This window comes from Malaclemys terrapin, chromosome 24, assembly GCF_027887155.1.
Source record: "Malaclemys terrapin pileata isolate rMalTer1 chromosome 24, rMalTer1.hap1, whole genome shotgun sequence".
NCBI classification, from domain to species: domain Eukaryota; kingdom Metazoa; phylum Chordata; order Testudines; family Emydidae; genus Malaclemys; species Malaclemys terrapin.
In genome coordinates this window covers 1,160,521-1,172,828 of record NC_071528.1, presented here as the reverse complement: position 1 = coordinate 1,172,828, position 12,308 = coordinate 1,160,521, and positions in this window count along the sequence as shown.

Genomic DNA, 12,308 nt, shown 5'->3' with positions numbered 1-12,308 from the left:
TCCCAGGATTGCATTAGCTCTTGTGGCCATAGCGTTGCAGTGGAAGCTCAGGCGCCATGTTGGAGGTTGGGGCTTCCCTGAGTTCCTCCTAGACCCACTTCAGGCTGTTTATAATGTCCTCCGCCAGTTTGTAGCATATGAGGGGTTCACCAAACAAACAAAAGAAAGGTCCTTTTCTCTCACTTTCCCTTATGAGAGAGGGGAATCAGAGTGAAAGAAAAGAAAGGCAAAGGTGGCCTGTCTCTTAGGCAGTCTTTTGGGATTCAGACCTTTGGGGCTTGGCTTATCAGCTGGTTTGTTGTCTTTAATAAGGATCTACCCTCCTCTTTACAGCTGGTCCATGCAGTTTCAGGATCATGAGGTTTGCCAGTGTCTCCCTCTTGGCTGATCAGTTTCTGTAGTCAGTAACCTCTGAGGTGTATCGGTCACTGTCTTCTTCCTGGTTCACCACCCCTTCCTGTGGCAGGTTTTTCCCTTTTGAGCTCCGCTCCCCTCTTCCAGGCAGCATAGGCCTTACAGATGCACCTTGTTAGTGCTGAACGAGCCCAGAAGAGCTCATTAGTCTCTTCTCCACCAGAATGTGGGTGTGCCCCTTCACACACCATGGGCGGCAGGTATAATAGGCCAGGAGAGGCTGAGCCTCCCCGGCGGAGCCGCCGACGACTCTGCTGCCAGACTCGTGGGCCGTGGTGGTCCCGCCTCTTCCCCTCCCTGCTGGCAACGGGCTTCCGCGGGAAGTTTTTGCTTATGTATTATGTGCCATGCAGGTTCCCGGGCGGCTGAAGAGGTGATATCTACTACTCAGCTTCCTAGGTCCCTTGGACTCCCCAGGGAGATTACTGATGAACCCAGGAATCTGAGTCGCAGATACCACCTCCTCAGCCGCCCGGGAACCTGCATGGCGCATATAAAAGCTCAGCGTGCTTCACCTGGCTGCTCCTTTCCAGCACTCTCCACTCCCCTCTTTGGAGGTCCCCGCTGCTGCTGGCCGGTTCCTCCTCTCCTCCCCGCTCGGCCCCCCCCGCCACCACTCGCTGGTCCCTCCTCCCTCCCCTCCCGCTGGTGAGGGGGGCCAAGTGAGGACGGGGGAAGGAGAGGAGAGACCGCATGCGTCAAGAGACAGTGGGGGGACTGAGCGGAGAAGGGGGAAGGAGAGGAGGGATGCAGGTGGTGAGAGGCGGCAAGGGGGGCCGAGCGAGGGAGGAGGTGGGGCCTGGGGCAGAGCAGGGAGGGGTGGGGCCTTGGGCAGAGTGGGCATGAAGTGTGGGCGGGGCCACGGGCAGAAGAGGTGGGATGGGGAGCTAGCCTCCCCCGGGGGAAGCTTCACCTGCCGCCCACACATGACCCCCAAACCTTTTTCAAAGTCACTGCTTCCCAGGATAGTCCCCCACCCTGTAAGTATGGCCAACGTTCTTTGTTCCTAGATGGATACATTTACATGTAGCTGTATTAAAACATATATTGTTTGCTTGTGTCCAGTTTCCCAAGTGATCCAGATCGCTCTGTATCAGTGACCTGTCCTCTTCATTATTTACCACCTTCCAATTGTTGTGTCATCTGCAAACTTTATCAATGATGATTTTATGTTTTCTTCCAGGTCATTGATAAGAATGTTAACTAGCAAAGGGCCAAGGAATGATCTCTGCAAGACCCCCCTGGAAACTCAGCTCCATGATAATTCCCCATTTACAATTACATTTTGAGACCCATCTGTTAGCCAGTTTTTAATCCATTTAAAGCATTCCGTGATAATTGTATAGATTCTTATGGTCTTAATTTAGACTCTTAAGATCTGATATTGTCTACATTATCTTACACAGCCCTGTGACAGGGCAGGGTCACACTTCTGTCTCTTCTCAAGCAACAAATCTCTCGGAGACCTTCTTCTGGTCAAATACCTCATGATTTATTCACCGTTTTCTCCCAGCCCTCATAGAAATCTGTGCAGCTCTTTATTTACAATATCATGCATTCCTGAGCTCTCTCAGCCAAGAAGAGGGAGACGGACAGTACTTTGTCCCTGAAAGATCTCTTCTGACTCTGAGAAGCTTACCAGTCTCTCATTTTCCCCCTGAGCACTTCCTTCCTCTGCCTTTCCTACTTCTTGAGTAATGGGCGAATTAGCCTTTTGGGCTCTTGTCAGCCTATCCCAATCAGAGAATCATAGAAGATTAGAAAGAGACCTCAGGAGGTCATCTAGTCCAATCCCCTGCTCAAAGCAGGACCAACACCAACTTGAGACCATTGCTCCTTGTTCTGTCATCTGCCACCACTGAGAACAGCCGAGCTCCAACCTCTTTGGAACCCCCCTTCAGGTAGTTGAAGGCTGCTCTCAAATCCCCCCTCACTCTTCTCTTCTCCAGACTAAATAACGCCAGTTCCCTCGGTCTTTCCTCGTAAGTCATGTGCCCCAGCCCCCTAATCATTTTCATTGCCCTCCGCTGGACTCTCTCCAATTTGTCCATATCCCTTCTGTAGTGGGGGGCCAAAAACTGGACTCAGTACTCCAGATGTGGCCTCACCAGTGCCGAATCACTTCCCTCGATCTGCTGGCAATGCTCCTACTAATGCAGCCCACTATGCCATTAGCCTTCTTGACAACAAGGCTCATATCCTGCTTCTCGTCCACTGTAATCCCCGGGTCTTTTTCTGCCGAACTGCTGCTTAGCCAGTCGGTCCCCAGCTGTAGCAGTGCATGGGATTCATTAATGAAGATGTTGAGGACCTGCTCCATGATTTTTCCGGGGACAGAGGTAAGGCTAACCGGTCTGTAGTTCCCCGGATTCTCCTTCTTCTCTTTTTTAAAGATGGGCACTATATTTGCCTTTTTCCAATTGTCTGGGACCTACCCCGATCGCCACGAGTTTTCAAAGATAGTGGCCGATGGCTCTGCAATCACATCAGCCAACTCCCTCAGCACCCTCGGATGCAGTGCATCCGGCCCCATGGACTTGTGCGTGTCCAGCTTTTCTAAATAGTCCATAACTTGTTCTTTCACCACTGAGGGCTGCTCCCCCGGATAATCCGCTGCTTAGGAAAGAATGTTCCTGCTTGCAGCTTTCTGAGCAGTCCTGTGTTCTTAGTGATGCAAGCATCATGCACCTTGTGTGACCAGCCCATGTTGATACTGGTAAAACTTCTCCCCACCTGTGATCCACCAATGTGTGCATAATTATAGAAAAGTAGCTGTGACGGGTTGGATCACAGAAACCCCCTTGGGAGCTGCCAACTGATGTGTCAAGACTACTTCTGGCCCTGCTTTCCTGCCCTGTCAGCTTAGGACTTCAGTGCCCTGCCCGGTTTGAGCCAGACTTGCTAGCCTGTTGCAAACCCAGACCCAGGTCTGAACCACCTCTCCTAACAGCTGTAGCCTTGACTGAAAGCAGCTTACGGAAGTGTTCTTATCTTTAACTCTCAGATGCCCAACTCCCAATGGGGTCTAAACCCAAATAAATCCGTTTTACCCTGTATAACGCTTATACAGGATAAACTCATAAATTGTTCGCCCTCTATAACACTGATAGAGTGATATGCACAGAGCAATCATACCGTTCTCTTACATACAGTGCAACTCCTCCACCTTTCCTCCTGTACCTGTCCTTCCTGACCAGTTTATACCCATCCATGACAGTGCTCCAGTCATGTGAGTTACCCCAGCAAGTCTCTGTTATTCCAATCACATCATCGTTCCTTGACTGTGCCAGGACTTCCAATTCTTCCTGCTGGTTTCCCAGCCTTCTTGCGTTTGTGTACAGGCACCTAATATAACTAGCCGATTGCCCTACTTTCTCACTATGAATCAGGAGGCCTCTCCTGTTGCACCCGCCTCTCTGAAAATATCCACTCAATGTGCAGCAGCAGTCACAAAAGTGAACAGAATGTTGGGAATCATTAAGAAAGGGATAAATAATAAGACAGAAAATATCATATTGCCTCTAGATAAATCCATGGTACACCCACATCTTGACTACTGTGTGCAGATGTGATCGCCCCATCTCAAAAAAGATAAATTAGAATTGGAAAAGGTTCAGTAAATGACAACAAAATGATGAGGGGTATGGACGGCTGCCATATGAGGAGAGATTAATAAGACTGGGACTTTTCAGCTTGGAAAATAGACTACTAAAGGGGGATATGATTGAGGTCTATAAAATCATGATGGCTGTGGAGAAAGTAAATAAGGAAGTGTGATTTACTCCTTCTCGTAACACAAGAACCAAGGGTCATCAAATGAAATTAATAGACAGCAAACAAACAAACAAAAGGAAGTATTCACACAACACACACTCAACCTATGGAACTCCTTGGCAGAGGATGTTGTGAAGGCCAAGACTATAACAGGGTTCAAAACAGAACTAGATAAGTTAATGGAGAATAGGTTCATCAATGGCTATTAGCCAGGATGGGCAGCGATAGCCAGGTTGGGCAGGCAAGTCATGCCTGACCAACGTGATTGCCTTCTATGATGAAATAACTCTGTGGGTATGGGGAAAGCGCTGGACGTGTATAGCTTGACTTTAGCAAAGCTTTTGATACGGTCTCCCACAGTATTCTTGCCAGCAAGTTAAAAAAGTATGAGTTGGATAAATGGACTATAAGGTGGACAGAAAGGTGGCTAGATTGTCGGGCTCAACGGGTAGTGATCAATGGCTCAATGTCTAGTTGGCAGCCAGTATCAAGAGGAGTGCCCTGGGGGTAGGTCCTGGGGCCGGTTTTATTCAACATCTTTATTAATGATCTGGATGATGGGATGAATTGCACCCTCAGCAAGTTTGCAGATGACACTAAGCTGGGGGGAGAGGTAGATACGCTGGAGTGTAGGGACACGGTCCAGAGTGACTTAGACAAATTTGAGGATTGGGCCAAAACAAATCTGATAAGGTTCAACAAGGACAAGTGCAGAGTCCTGAACTTAGGAAGGAAGAATCCCATGCACTGCTACAGGCTGGGGACCAACTGGCTAAGCGGCAGTTCTGCAGAAAAGGACCTGGGGATTACAGTAGAGGAGAAGCTGGATAGGAGTCAGCAGTGTGCCCTCGTTGCCAAGAAGGCCAGCGGCATATTGGGCTGCATTAGTAGGAGCATTGCCAACAGATCGAGGGAAGTGATTATTCCCCTCTATTCGGCACTGGTGAGGCCACACCTGGAGTACTGAGTCCAGTTTTGGGCCCCCCACTACAGAAGGGATGTGGACAAATTGGAGAGAGTCCAGCGGAGGGCAATGAAAATGATTAGGGGGCTGGGGCACATGACTTACGAGGAAAGGCTGAGGGAACCAGGGTTATTTAGTCTGGAGAAGAGAAGAGTGACGGGGGATTTGAGAGCAGCCTTCAACTACCTGAAGGGGGGTTCCAAAGAGGTTGGAGCTCGGCTGTTCTCAGTGGTGGCAAATGACAGAACAAGAAGCAATGGTCTGAAGTTGCAGTGGCGGGAGTCTAGGTTGGATATTAGGAAGCTCTATTTCATTAGGAGGGTGGTGAAGCACTGGAATGGGTTCCCTAGGGAGGTGGTGGAATCTCCTCCCTTAGAGGATTTTAAGGCCCGGCTTGACAAAGCCCTGGCTGGGATGATTTAGTTGGTGTTAGTCCTGGTTTGAGCAGGGGATTGGACTAAATGACCTAGCCTCTGTTTGCCAGAGACTGGGAATGGGCAACAGGGGATGGATCACTTAATGCTTACCTGTTCTGTTCATTCCCTCTGGGGTACCTGGTATTGGCCACTGTCAGAGGACAGGAGACTGGGCTAGATGGACCACTGGTCTGGCCCAGTATGGCCATTCTTATGTTTTTATGTTCTTATGCTGCACACAGCCAGCCAGCAGCGCATAGTACCACAGTGCACAAACCCAGTGGCAATAAACTGTACCACACTGCACAAACCCAGTCAGCAGTGCACAGCACCACACTGCACAAACCCAGCCTGCAGCCCACTGCACAAACCCAGCAGTGCACAGGACCAACTGCACAAACCCAGCCAGCAGTGCACAGCACCACACTGCACAAACACAGTGTCACGGACTCACAGATCGTGCCCACTCTTGGCTCCGTGCGGTCCAGGGTGGGAACCCCTTTCAGTGAGACAGCGCTCTTCCCGGGGGTCCACTCTCTCTCGGGGTTAGGCCCCTCCGCCTCCTGGAGCCGCACCTCTCTGAGCCTTAGCTTGCCTGTCTCTCGCTGTGGGCCCCCTCAGGGAGTCCCCTTGCTCTGGACCCCCGGGGCCTCCACCCCCCAAAGGGGACGATGCAACCCTGTTCTCTAGACTGGAGCGACTCTCAGCCAGCGTAAAACAGGAGGGTTTATTGAGCGTTGAACACAGCACAGGAAACTCTCAGGGCCTCAGGCCTGGCCTTCCTCAGCCCAGCACATCCAAGTCTCCCCTGCATCCAGGTGGGCTCTGCCTGCTCCCCCTCTCCAGCCCCGAGCCCCCCTGCTTCCCAGCTGGGCATCTGAGATCACTGGCCCCAAGCCCCGCCTCTGTCCATTGTCTTCTCTCCAGGGAAACAGGGTCGTAAACTGAGTTGCCTAGGCCTCCTCTCCTCTCCCCTGTCCGCTGGCCCCCTCTGTCTGGAACCGGCTGGGTAGGTCACAGGGTCCTCTTTTTACAACCCATTGTCCTCACACTGGCCAGAACCGGCTGCGACTCCTGAGCTGGGTCCTCGGGTGGTCAGGTCACCAGCAGGGCCGGCTTTAGAATCATAGATTCATAGAATATCAGGGTTGGAAGGGACCTCAGGGGGTCATCTAGTCCAACCCCCTGCTCAACGCAGGACCAATCCCCAGACAGATTTTTGCCCCAGATCCCTAAATGGCCCTCTCAAAGATTGAATCCACAACCCTGGGTTTAGCAGGCCAATGCTCAAACCACTGAGCTATTCCTCCCCCAGGTGGGCTGTAGCCCACGAAAGCTTATGCTCAAAGAAATTTGTTAGTCTCTAAGGTGCCACAAGTTCTCCTGTTTTTTTAGGAACTGCGGGGCCCAATTCGAATACCCGGTGGTGGTCCGGGTCTTCGGCGGCACTTCGGCGCCGGGGGATCCTTCACTCGCTCTGGGTCTTCCTTAGCACTGAAGGAGCCCCGCCGCCGAAATGCCGCCGAAGACCCGGAGCAAGTGAAGGACCCCCCACCGCCGAAGACCCAGACCGCCACCAGGTGAGTAAAAAAAATTAAAAAGGCACCTACGGCGCGGGGCCCGATTCCAGGGAATCGGCCTAAAGCCAGCCCTGGTCACCAGTTGCTGGGGTGTCCATCCTCGAGGCCATTGGCTGGGATCCCAAGTTCCCTCTCTGGTCCTCTGTAATAACAAACTCCCTCTCCCCTCACCTGGTTAAACCAGTAACACTCAGGGACACTGAGCCCCACTCCCTCTGCATGCAAACCATTGGAAAAACTAGGAAACACAAGAAAATCCCCCACTTTGTCACACCCAGCCAGCAGTGCACAACACCACACTGCACAAACCCAGCCTGCAGCACACTGCACCACATTGTACACATCCAGCCAGCAGTGCACAGTACCACACTGCACAAACCCAGCACACAGTGTGCAGCACATTACACAAACCCAGCCTGCAGCACACAGCACCATGCTGCACACAGCCAGCCTGCAGTGGACAGCACCAGGCAATGCAGGAGTTACAGACCCCCTTTGTGGACTCCCTGTATCCTGTCCCAATAAGTTCTTCAGTGTTTGGGGACTTCTGCATCCATGTGAGGAAGTGGGGGCAGGCTTTGTCCAAGGACTCTAAATAACAAAGGACAGAATAGAACCCAAAGCTCCTGGGACCCAGCATCAAGAGGGGTAAGAATGTCCCTGTAAATAAAGGTGAGGGGAGGAACGTGAGTACGGTACCAAGCACCGTGGACTAGCTTTACCTTGGGTGCTGTGGAGAGACCTAGAGCCAAGGAACAGAGGGGAACATAGTGTACATTTGGGGGACTAGACCAATACAGGTTGGATACTGTCTGTAAAACAAGTGCCCGTTCAGGACAGGATGAGATGTGTGTCAGACCCACGAACTCTTTGCCAAGTGGCTTTCCCTCAGTACTGTAACCAGACTTCGTGCACAGGGCTGCCCAGAGGATTCAGCAGGCCTGGGGCAAAGCAATTTCGGGGGCCCCTTCCATAAAAAAAAGTTGCAATACTATAGAATACTATATTCTCGTGGGGGCCCCTGTATGGCCCGGGTTCTGGGGCAAATTGCCCCACTCTCCTTCCCCTCTCCCCGGGTGGCCCTGTTCGTGCATGGGGCTTCTTGAAACTTATGGCAAAGTTATCCTCACAGAACTACAGATCTCTTATCTGCAAGGTCGATTGTGGAACACAGGAATTGCCATACCAGAGTGGCCCATCCCATCCAGAATCCTGTGTCTGACCATGGCCAGTACCAAATGTTTCAGAGGAAGGTGCAAGAAACCCAGTGGTGGACATTGTGGAATGCCCTGCCTACAGGAAATGTTTCTTTTTATCACCGGATTGGCTAGTACCCTGAAGCAGAAGGGTTAATATCTCTCTATTGCATAATCAGCACGCAGGTCATGGGAATTTTGTACAGGATGAGGGCAGAATACACAATAGATCCACTCGCGATGGGGGGAAGCGTTGACTGGAGAGGAGAATTTTAATCTGTGTTTGGAATTCCTGGCTTCTTCCAGCACAAAAGAAAGTGCCTCCCATTAGCAGGGCGTTGGGATCCTTTTGTTCTGAAATTGAAGAGGCCTCTGAGAAACAGAGAAAGGTGGAGCTGGGGGCTCAACGCAGCACACGCCAGTGCCTTGGCCAGAATTGCACTTGGCTGCACTTGCCTGCTGAGTGAGTCACTCAGAAGGTGCAGTCACAAACATCAGAAAACTGTGTACCAAAGCGAGCCATCTCAATAGTACTGGGGAAGAGAAGGAACTTTCCTGGGTCCAGGTAATTCGCCCTCGTCCACCATAGAAATGAAATGCCTTCCCACTTAAACCAAAAGGCAGCTAGTGAGCAGAGTACAGCAGGTTTGAGTGGAATATAAACTGCTGGATTTTGCCATTATAGGCTCATTATAGTGCAGACACGCTGCAGAACAACAGGACTATGATGGAGTTAGGGAGAATCTAAACTGACTTCACTGTCATGGTTCTTCGTGTAAGTTTTAATTAGAAGCCAGCACGTCTGCTCCCAACAGACCCAGAATTTGTGCCGTTTGAAATTCTGACCCAGGGCAGCGTTTCATTCTAGTTATATTTGATAGAGCCCCAAAGTTAAAAAAGCCCTTGCAGGGAGTTGTGGCAGCAAGTGAGGCTTTGCAAATGAGAGGGGCCCAAACCAAACCCAACATTCAAATTCTGGATATGATTGACACTTTTAACGCAACAAAGTCACTCCTGGATTACACCGGTGCAATCGGAATCTGACCTGCATATCTGCATACCTCTGTCATCTCTAGAATGAAATGGCCTCATGTCCTCTACCTGGGGCTGCCCAATACATCCTTTCAGGAGCTGCAGTTGGTGCGGAAGGTGGCAGCCTGTTTGCTAAGTGGACTGTCCAGCCAGAAGCATATGACACCTGCTCTCTGGGAACTGCATTGGCTTCCAGGAGATGAAGGTGTTGCTTTTGACTCATCAAGCCCTAACTGGCTTGGACCTTCCTCCTTGTGAGGCTCCTCTCTCCCTCTCTTTGTGATATTGCTGAAGCTGAGGCCTGAGCTATGACATTCAGGGGCTGAAAACCCCACAGCCCGGCCTGCCACAGCTGTGCTATTCGCGTAGCTGAAGTTGCATATCTTGGATCGATCCCCCCCGCAGTGCAGACCAGCCCTTAGAGAGAGATTAATAAGTCTGCTCTACAGCTTTAGCTAAGGGCCACATGGCTTTTAGATCACGCAGTAGAGCCTCATGCATTTCGCTCCCGAGGTTCCCAGGTTCGATCCTGCCGCTGATGACCAGGGATCTGTCGGTGTTACATCGACACTATGAGGTTATGCCAGCATAGCTATGCTGCTATGGTCCCCATAGTATAGACATGGCCTGAGGCCAGTTGAAAGTGTTCAAACTGGCACTCCCAAGGTATAAAAGAGGGCACTCTGTGAGGGGTCTCTGCTTTACAATTCACTGTGCCTCACTCCAAAATAGCCCAGATCTGTTGACCTGCCAGGCACACTGCAAAGCGCATGTATAGAGCTGTAGACATTTTCTATTCAAAACCCTTTTTGACCAAAAATAGCCTTTTTCAGAAATAAACATTTTTGCAGAATTTTTTTGGTTAAAAAAATCTAATTTCTGATTACAAAAACAAACCAAACCTTCCCTCCTCCCCAATACTTGAGAACAGGTTTTGGGGCGTTATTATTCAGCATTTGTTTTTTTTCCTCTTTCTTTCCTTTTTTTCCATGTTGCGTCTAAAAAAGGGGAAAATAAAAACTGAAGCTTTTTTGGGTTTCAGTATTTTGAAAAAAAAAATGGATTGTTTTTAAATGTGAATCACACTCATCTCATTTCAGTTGCCAGCTCCTCCACCTTTGTGAGTGGGCTTTTGGGGTGGGAGAGAGTGGGTGGGGCAGGGCCTCCTGGGAGGGGATTTGGTGATGTACTTGAATGTGCATATTAATGCGTGTCTGTAGGCAGATAGGGTTGGTTTGCAGGGGTATATTGGTTATAGCTTGTGCACCCAGCTCTCCACTGCACTTAAGCACCACTTGGATACAAAGGAGAGGTGGAGCTGTAGGGAGGTGGCACAGGAGTTGTTTTTGCTACTTCTGATGCCTTATGCCAATGGGGAGTTTCCCTGCACAGGGGGCATTTTCCACTGTGCATTTATGGCCAGAATTCAGCCCCTTTGTGCTGCTGAGTGGTGCAAAGGGGCTATAGCTGATGAGAAAATCCAGCCATGTGTCTTTAATTCACAGAGGACCATAAGGAACCTGGGACCGGTGTATCTGAGGTGTGTTTAAATCGAATTAAATTAATATAATGGGCAGAATCCTCAATTCAAACTCCAGATCTGAATCCAAATGACCTATCTGTCTTCACGAACAAGGTCAGCTCTCAGACTGCTGCACTGGCCAGCACAGTATGGGGAGAAGGTGACCAGCCCTCTGTGGAGAAAGAAGTGGTTCGGGACTATTTAGAAAAACTGGACGTGCACAAGTCCATGGGGTAGGATGCACTGCATCCGAGAAAAGAAGAACAGGAGTACTTGTGGCACCTTAGAGACTAACAAATTTATTAGAGCATAAGCTTTCGTGGACTACAGCCCACTTCTGGCTTATGCTCTAATAAATTTGTTAGTCTCTAAGGTGCCACAAGTACTCCTGTTCTTCTTTTTGCGGATACAGACTAACACGGCTGTTACTCTGAAAACTGCATCCGAGGGTGCTAAAGGAGTTGGTGGATGAGATTGCAGAGCCATTAGCCATTATTTTTTAAAACTCATGGCGACCGGGGGAGGTCCCAGATGACTGGAAAAAGGCTAATGTAGTGCCCATCTTTAAAAAAGGGAAGAAGGAGGATCCAGGGAACTACAGGCCAGTCAGCCTCACCTCAGTCCCTGGAAAAATCATGGAGCAGGTCCTCAAGGAACCAATTATGAAACACTTAGAGGAGAGGAAAGTGATCTGGAACAGTCAGCATGGATTCACCAAGGGGAAGTCGTGCCTGACTAACCTAATTGCCTTCTATGAGCAGATAACTGGCTCTGTGGATGAGGGGAAAGCAGTGGATGTGTTATTCCTTGACCTTAGCAAAGCTTTTGATACGGTCTCCCACAGTATTCTTGCCGCCAAGTTAAAGAAGTATGGGCTGGATGAATGGACTGTAAGGTGGATAGAAAGCTGGCTAGATCGTCGGGCTCAATGGGCAGTGATCAATGGCTCCATGTCTAGTTGGCAGCCGGTTTCAAGCGGAGTGCCCCAAGGGTCGGTCCTGGGGCCGGTTTTGTTTAATATCTTTATTAATGATCTGGAGGATGGTGTGGAACTGCACTCTCAGCAAGTTTGCAGATGACACTAAACTAGGAGGCATGGTAGATACACTAGAGGGTAGGGATCGGATACAGAGGGACCTAGACAAATTAGAGGATTGGGCCAAAAAAAACCTGATGAGGTTCAACAAGGACAAGTGCAGAGTCCTGCACTTAGGACGGAGAATCCCATGCACTGCTACAGACTAGGGACCGAATGGCTAGGTAGCAGTTCTGCAGAAAAGGGCCTAGGGGTCACAGTGGACGAGAAGCTGGATATGAGTCAACAGTGTGCTCTTGTTGCCAAGAAGGCTAATGGCATTTTGGGCTGTATAAGTAGGGGCATTGCCAGCAGATCGAGGAACGTGATCGTTC